The 7,500-nt window shown below is 43.9% G+C and overlaps 1 protein-coding gene across 1 annotated transcript in view; it reads right to left on the bottom strand.

The window, feature by feature from the left end:
* Positions 1 to 7,500, bottom strand: part of LOC145391089 (receptor-type guanylate cyclase Gyc76C-like) — a 152,266-nt gene that overhangs the window by 99,813 nt on the left and 44,953 nt on the right. The window lies entirely within an intron of this gene.

A 7,500-nucleotide genomic window follows, 5' to 3' on the forward strand; every position in this document is an offset into this window, starting at 1 on the left:
CAATATAGTGGAGTACTGTGTGGTGTAATACAGTACAGTGCGGTGTGGTGCAGTACGCCATGGTATAGTGCTCTACAGTGACCTAACTCCTGTTTCTATATCATATTTCTCTTTCCTTTCCTCCACTTTTTTCCCTCCCTTCTTTCCTCCTATCATTCCGTCTTCTTCCAGCCACTCCTCCTCTTCTCCCTTCTTTTCTTTTTTCTCCACTATTCCTCTCCTCTCTTCTCTTTCCCTTCTTCTGCCTCCTTCTTTCAACTATTCTCTTCCTCCTCCTCCTCCTCCTCTTCTTCCTCCTCTCAAAGTAAGAGGCATCGTGAAAGGATCGTCATTTTGAAAGCTTGAAGGTGGCTGGCTGACGGTCTGCCTGTATCCAATTAGAGAGAGAGAGAGAGAGAGAGAGAGAGAATAACCCTCAAACAAGGTTCCTCACTTTTGCAACATCAGATCCTTATAATTCCCTCCCTCCGTCTCTCTCTCTCTCCTAAGTCAGTTTTCCTTCCTGCCACTCAGCTCCCTTATCTGTAATTGTCTTATATTCTTCTTAACTCTCTCTCTCACCCTCTCCCTCCTTATTCAATTTTCCTTATTGTCACTAAGCTCCTCTAACTATCATTATCACATTCCCCTCACCTCTCTCTCTCTCTCTCTCTCTCTCTCTCTCTCTCTCTCTCCCCAAGTTATTCAGTTATTAATTTATTCACTGGCTATCCATCTCTCCTTCACCAGCATTCACGAGGAACGGGGGAAGAAGGAAGGGAAGGAAGGAAGGAAAGAAGGAAGGAAGGAAGGGAAGGGAAGGAAGGAAGGAAGGAAGGGAAGGGAAGGAAGGAAGGAAGGAAGGATTGATGGATGGATGGATGGATGGATGGATGGATGGAAGGAAGGAAGGAAGGAAGGAAGGAAGGAAGGAAGGAAGGAAGAAAGAAAGGAAGGAAGGAAGGATGGAAGAAAGGATGGAAAGAAGGAAGGGAAGGGAAGGGAAGGGAAGGGAAGGGAAGGGAAGGAAGGGAAGAAGGAAGGAAGGAAGGAAGGATGGAAAGAAGGAAGGGAAGGGAAGGGAAGGGAAGGGAAGGGAAGGGAAGGGAAGGGAAGGGAAGAGAAGGGAAGGGAGGGAAGAAAGGAAAGAAGGAAGGATGAAGGAAAGAAGAAAGGAGAGGAAGAAAGGATGGAAGGTAGGAGAGAACTGAACTGGGGGAAAGAAAATCGAGAATGAGGAAAGCAACAGACAGAGACAGAACACTGAAGGGGAGAAGGCGAATAAGAGATGAGGGAACAGGAGAGAGAAGTGACAGGGAAAGACGAAGAGGAACTAGAAGAAGAAATTGAAGCAAAAGGGAAAGAAGGAAAACAAGATCATGACGAAAAAGATATTAAGGAAGAGAGAAGGAATGAACACAGACGGAAGGAGAAAGAGAATTAAATGAGAAAGAGAAGGATAGGAAGGAGGGCTTAGGCTGGATAGGGTAAAGAGGATATTACCTGCCCTCTCATTTACATTCTCTCTCTCTCTCTCTCTCTCTCTCTCTGTTCATCTGTGTGTCTCTTCTGTCATTTTGTTGTTACTGTTGTTCGTCATCCTATAAAATTTCCCTTTCATACTATTTTTCAATCACCTTCCATATTATTATTGTTATTATTATTATTATTATTATTATTATTATCACAAGTATTACTATTACTTTTGATACTCATTTCACTTTTCACGCCATTCTTCTCGCTCCTCCTCCTCTTCTTCCTCTTCCTTCTTCGTCCCTCCTCCTCCGTCATCCAATTAGGTACCTATTATTAGGATAATTTCGTAATCGACTGAGCTTAGCCAAGAATGAATGATCAATAGTACTATAATAAGCAATGCTAATCAATGCATCTATCTGTCTATCTACGTATACGTATATATCTACCTATTTATCTATCTATACACCGAATCTATCTGTCTATATCTGTCTATCTGTCTAACTACTTGTATGTATTATCTAGCACACTATCAACTATGTCTGTCTGTACCTTTTTGTCTGTCTGCCTAACTGCTCATCTACCAACTAATCTACCTGACTATACATTTAACTATTCCTATCTACTCATATTTCTTCAATTTATCTACCTGTCTACTCACATACCGAATTATTTAATTATGCTACAGGTATGGGCATCTATTCACCAGTTCATTAATTAATATACACCTATCCATTCATCTATCCATCCCACCTGTTACACCTCTCTCTCTCTCTCTCTCTCTCTCCCTCCCTCCCATTAACGAAGTCTTCCCACTAGGGACCCTCTCACGTCCCTGACTTGAAATTTAACTGCGATCTATATTTCTTTTCTCTTTATCCTGCTATCTATCTATTTATGTCTAAGTATCTATCAATCTGTCCAACTATCTATCTATCTAGCATTCTATTTCGCTGTCTACCTATGTATTCCCGTCTCTCAGTCCGCCACCAGTGAGAGAGAAAGTGAGAGAGAGATACCTGGTATATGATAATTATCAATTTAGGTTTGGATAGTAAAGACAGATAAACATACAAATCTCTCTCTCTCTCTCTCTCTCTCTCTCTCTCTCTCTCTCTCTCTCTCTCTCTCTCTCTCACTGGCCAATCCCAAGCCTGGCTGGGTCCGGGGGTGGGAAACTCAGCGGCTCAGAGGCTAACTCCTTTACCTGAAATTCTCGCTGTAATTCTGTGTTACTTGGACTTGCTTTAATTGCTGGAGAGGGACGCCTTCACGTGGACGCATCCAAATTAGCGGGGGGTGGAGCTGCCCGGATATCTATACTGTACGTTCCTCTACTTTTTTGTACCTATCCGCGAAAAGGAGGATGGTGGTCTGCGGAGGAGGGCAAGTTCAGCCTGCAGTCCACCGAATTCACGTTTAAATAAGCCTGGGTCCACAACAGAATCAACTTCCACGCTGATGATGATACGTCTGTTGTGGTGGTGGTGCTCCCTCCCTCTCTCTCTCTCTCTCCCTCTCTCTCTCTCTCTCTCTCTCTCTCGGACTAACTTCCCCTCTCTTTAACTTTCTCACTGCCTTTCTCAGCATCTCTTATCTTTTTTTTTTACGCAACTAACGTCCTTTTTTAGGCATAACCCCCCCCCCACACACACACAAGCAATGTTCATGATCTATACATACACACAGCTCTCTCTCTCTCTCTCTCTCTCTCTCTGGCATATATTCAAGTGGCCGGAGACAACATAACAACACCAACTTCAATACCAACGATGGACAATAAAGGAGAGAGAGAGAGAGAGAGAGAGAGAGAGAGAGAGAGGGAGAGAGAGAGAGATACTACGTCATGGTGAACTACCGATACTGGTGGTGTCTCTCTGCAACGATAAATAAACGTACTATACATAGATTATCAATACTGGCTGGATCTGATTAAAGGAGGTTTGGTTAGCATAGCTTTTTCTTTGGCTTGGTTTGGTCTGGTTAGGTAGGGTAGGGTAAGGCAGGGTTGGGTACGGGACGGTAGAGTAGGGTAGGGTAGGGTAGGGTAGGGTAGGGTAGGGTAGGAAGGGAAGGGTAAGGAAGGGTAGGGCAGGGTAGAGCAGGGTTGTGTTAGTTTGGTTACGTTAGGCTGGATTAGGTTGTCAGGTCAGGTTTGGTTTGGTTTGGTTAGGCTGGGTTGGTTTAACTTGGTTTGCCCTAGTCTGGTTGGATTAGCTTAGGTTTGGCTGGGTTGGACTGGTCTGGATTGGCTGGGGAAGGGTTGGACTGGTCTGGATTGGCTGGGGAAGGGTTGGACTGGTCTGGATTGGCTGGGGAAGGGTTGGACTGGTCTGGATCGGCTGGGGAAGGCTGGGTTCGTCTGTTAAACAAAACACCAAGTCTCTAGATTCCTTCCTAAACGACTACAGACACACCGACTGATTCACTGACCAACAGCTAAATTTATATGACCTTACTACAGACTGAGGCATGAAAACACTGTAAATAGATAGATAGGGATAAAGACAAATACATAAGTGGGGTGAAAGACTGATAAAGGTAGAAACAGATATGTGAATACAGGTAGACATAGATAAAAAATATATATATATAGATGAATATAAGCAACAGACAACCTGATAGATACTAGTAGGCTAATACAGATGGATGGAAGGATAGACGGCTGAGACAAGTGGATAAAGAATAATAAAAGTAATGAGAGAGAGAGAGAGAGAGAGAGAGAGAGAGAGAGCCAGGACAGACCCAGGTGACTGACCCCTAAGATATTGATGTTTTTTTATGCTAGTGCCTAAAATCATGACTCTCTCTCTCTCTCTCTCTCTCTCTCTCTCTCCTTAAAGCTAGTCATTAACATTGTTTTCCCTCCTTTTCCCTTCTTTCCTTATTTACGTCATTCTCTCTCTCCTTAATGCTGGTCATTAACAATGTTTCTCCTCCTTTTCCCTTCTTTCCGTCTCTCTCTCTCTCTCTCTCTCTCTCTCTTTCCCTCTCTCTCTCTCTCTCTCTCTCTCTCTCCTTAATGCTAGTCATTAACATTGTTTCCCCTCCTTTTCCCATATTTACGTCTCTCTCTCTCTCTCTCTCTCTCTCTCCTTAATGCTAGTCATTAACATTGTTTCCCCTCCTTTTCCCATATTTACGTCTCTCTCTCTCTCTCTCTCTCTCTCTCTCTCTCTCTCTCTCTCTCTCTTCCATATAATTGCCTTGCTCCCTCCCTGCTGTCTCCCCCTCCTTCACACACACACACACACACACACACACACACACACACAGGTTCAGTCACCTACACACGCAAGCTAGACCAGTGCACATACACACCAAAATATAAATACACAGGAATACACAGCCGCATCCATAGATACACACATAAATATCTGGTACACACATCAGCGTTTAGTACCTACACATATACACACACATGCACAAATACACAAAAACGTACACAGGGGTAGGGTACACATGTGAATAATTTACACATGCATAATCCACTCAGATTTGGAGATTTACATACGGTAAGGTTAGACAAGAGTCCGGTGGTACACGAAACAAAATATCTATGCTATTGAGTACCGTAGGTTGGATGAGGCTTGAAAAAGATACCTGGCATTCATATATACATACATATATAGTCACATGAATACAAATACATACATATCTGCGTAACTGTTAGTTGGCCACCGTTATAAAAAGATACGTGACACATATACATATACAGGGGTACATACATAATCATTTAAATACAAAAAAAATACATACATACACAACTATCCATGCAGATACATAAACATACATGCTACTCAGGTATACATGCATCCAAACACACATACACATTACAAGAACACTTACATACAGACACATTCCCAGACATGCCCGCTTTCGTAAACATGTACTGTATACTTATACAGGCTCGTATGTGTATACACACATACGTACACGGCCACATGCGCACACAGTCACGAAAACACGCATATCGACACAAAGGCAGTAACACGCACATGGGATCAATGTCTACACAAATACACACGAACCCACACACACACACACACACACACACACACACACACACACACACACACACACACACCTTTCTTTCTCTTGCTCTCGCTCCTTCTTATTTCACACGCACTGTACATTGCACTAGTTAGAGAAGAGATCTGTTTAATAGGCCACGATTTCAGTCCTATGTTGAAACAGGAAGCCGCTTCATGATTTGAGATAATCTAGAGGAAGGCCCAGATATGTCACAACAACGCCCCCGCTAACACCACCACACCGGTCCTGAATGAGAAACAGTAAGTATTCAATATGGAAGGTGGGTACTGGCGCCCAAGTGGGAATATGTGAAAGTGTATCGCACGTAGAAAGACTGCCGGGGCTCTGGGAACGTACAATCAAGTCTATGCCCTGATCTGGACGTAAATCATACATGCACACATACAGTAACACATTCCTATATCGGTACACTTACGCACACACAAGAACGTAGTTGCACTGTCAAGCTGATTTATTACCCCCAATATGGCTGTGCTGAGAGAGAGAGAGAGAGAGAGAGAGAGAGAGAGAGAGAGAGAGAGAGAGTTTGTTATTCTTTGAACTAAAGAATAAAGGTGTGTGTGTGTGTGTGTGTGTGTGTGTGTGTGTGTGTGTGTGTGTGTGTGTGTGTGTGTGTGTGTGTGTGTGTGTGTGTGTGTGTGTGTGTGTGTGTGTGTGTGTGTGCGTGCGTGTGTGTGTGTTGTAAGTCTCTCCTAAGATGAATAAAATCGTCTGGAGGCGGCAACACTAGACCAATGCAACATACCCACCGCATATATACCACATTAGCGTATGCTTTGGTCAACACATTATCTCACTCTCTCTCGCACGCGGGCGCACGCACGCACGCACGCACGCACACACACACACACACACACACACACACACACACACACACACACACACACACACACGCACGCACACGCGCGCGCAAATCACGGTAGTCTACCACATGCACAGAACATGTTCTCCCCCCCCCTCTCTCTCTCTCTCTCTCGTTATTCTTTCCTTCCCTCTCACTCCATTTATCTATTTGTTTTTATTCTTTCCTTCCCTTCTTCTTCTTCTTCTCCTCCTCTTCCTCTCGTCTCTCCTCCTTCTTCCTCAACCTCCTCCTTCCCTCTCATCCATTTCTTTGTTTACATGCCGCCTCTCCCCGCTCCACCTTCGTCTCAGCCAATCAGTATCAAGCACCCCAAAGAGCTGAATTCTGATTGGCCAGCACGGCAGCCCATACTCGAGATCTGATTGGCTGTCCGACCCTTCTGAGCGACCCACTTTTGGCGGGAAAATACTGTAAACAGACCGAATTACGTGGAGATGGTTGGATGTGGATGGATAGGTAGTGTTGGATACGTAGATAGACTGATAAATAAACAGGTGGGAGACACATGCCGACTAAAAAATTGAGTCAGGCTGATAGATAAATACAGACCGCGTAATAGGCTACATAGAGACATCTAAAGGTCTTTTGTAGAGACACACAGGAGTTGTGCATAGTGGTGGCAAGTTACATAATAATGAGGTAGGGTAGGCAGGCAGATAACCAGAACGTGAGAGCGTGTATACGAGAGAGAGAGAGAGAGAGAGAGAGAGAGAGATGGGGGGAACTCACAAGACACATAGTAGTCATCAATGGGAGTGGCATTCTTTTATCCACTCTCGATCTAGCAATTCATCCCTGTTTATATCTTCACCCCTTCACATCTCGCCTTATCAGTCGAAATGTTAATCAGTCAGTTTTACATTTTTCGTGTGTACCTGTAACACTGTTTGCCTGCCACATTATCTTACTATCTTTAATCTTACCTCCCTTTTTCTGTCTGTATCTACCTGCCTAGGAATCATTGTTATCGTAATGGTGGGCAACAGCTTAGCGTAAATTGTATAGCATAACTGAACACGCAAAAACTATATCTATACCCATCTATCTGTCCATCTATATAAGCTTGTGTGTGTGTGTGTGTGTGTGTGTGTGTACTGCACCTACACAGCCTACATACACGGTAT

The sequence above is a fragment of the Coenobita brevimanus genome, chromosome 1 (genome assembly GCF_032717465.1).
Source record: "Coenobita brevimanus isolate Jiangsu-jjx chromosome 1, ASM3271746v2, whole genome shotgun sequence".
NCBI lineage: Eukaryota > Metazoa > Arthropoda > Malacostraca > Decapoda > Coenobitidae > Coenobita > Coenobita brevimanus.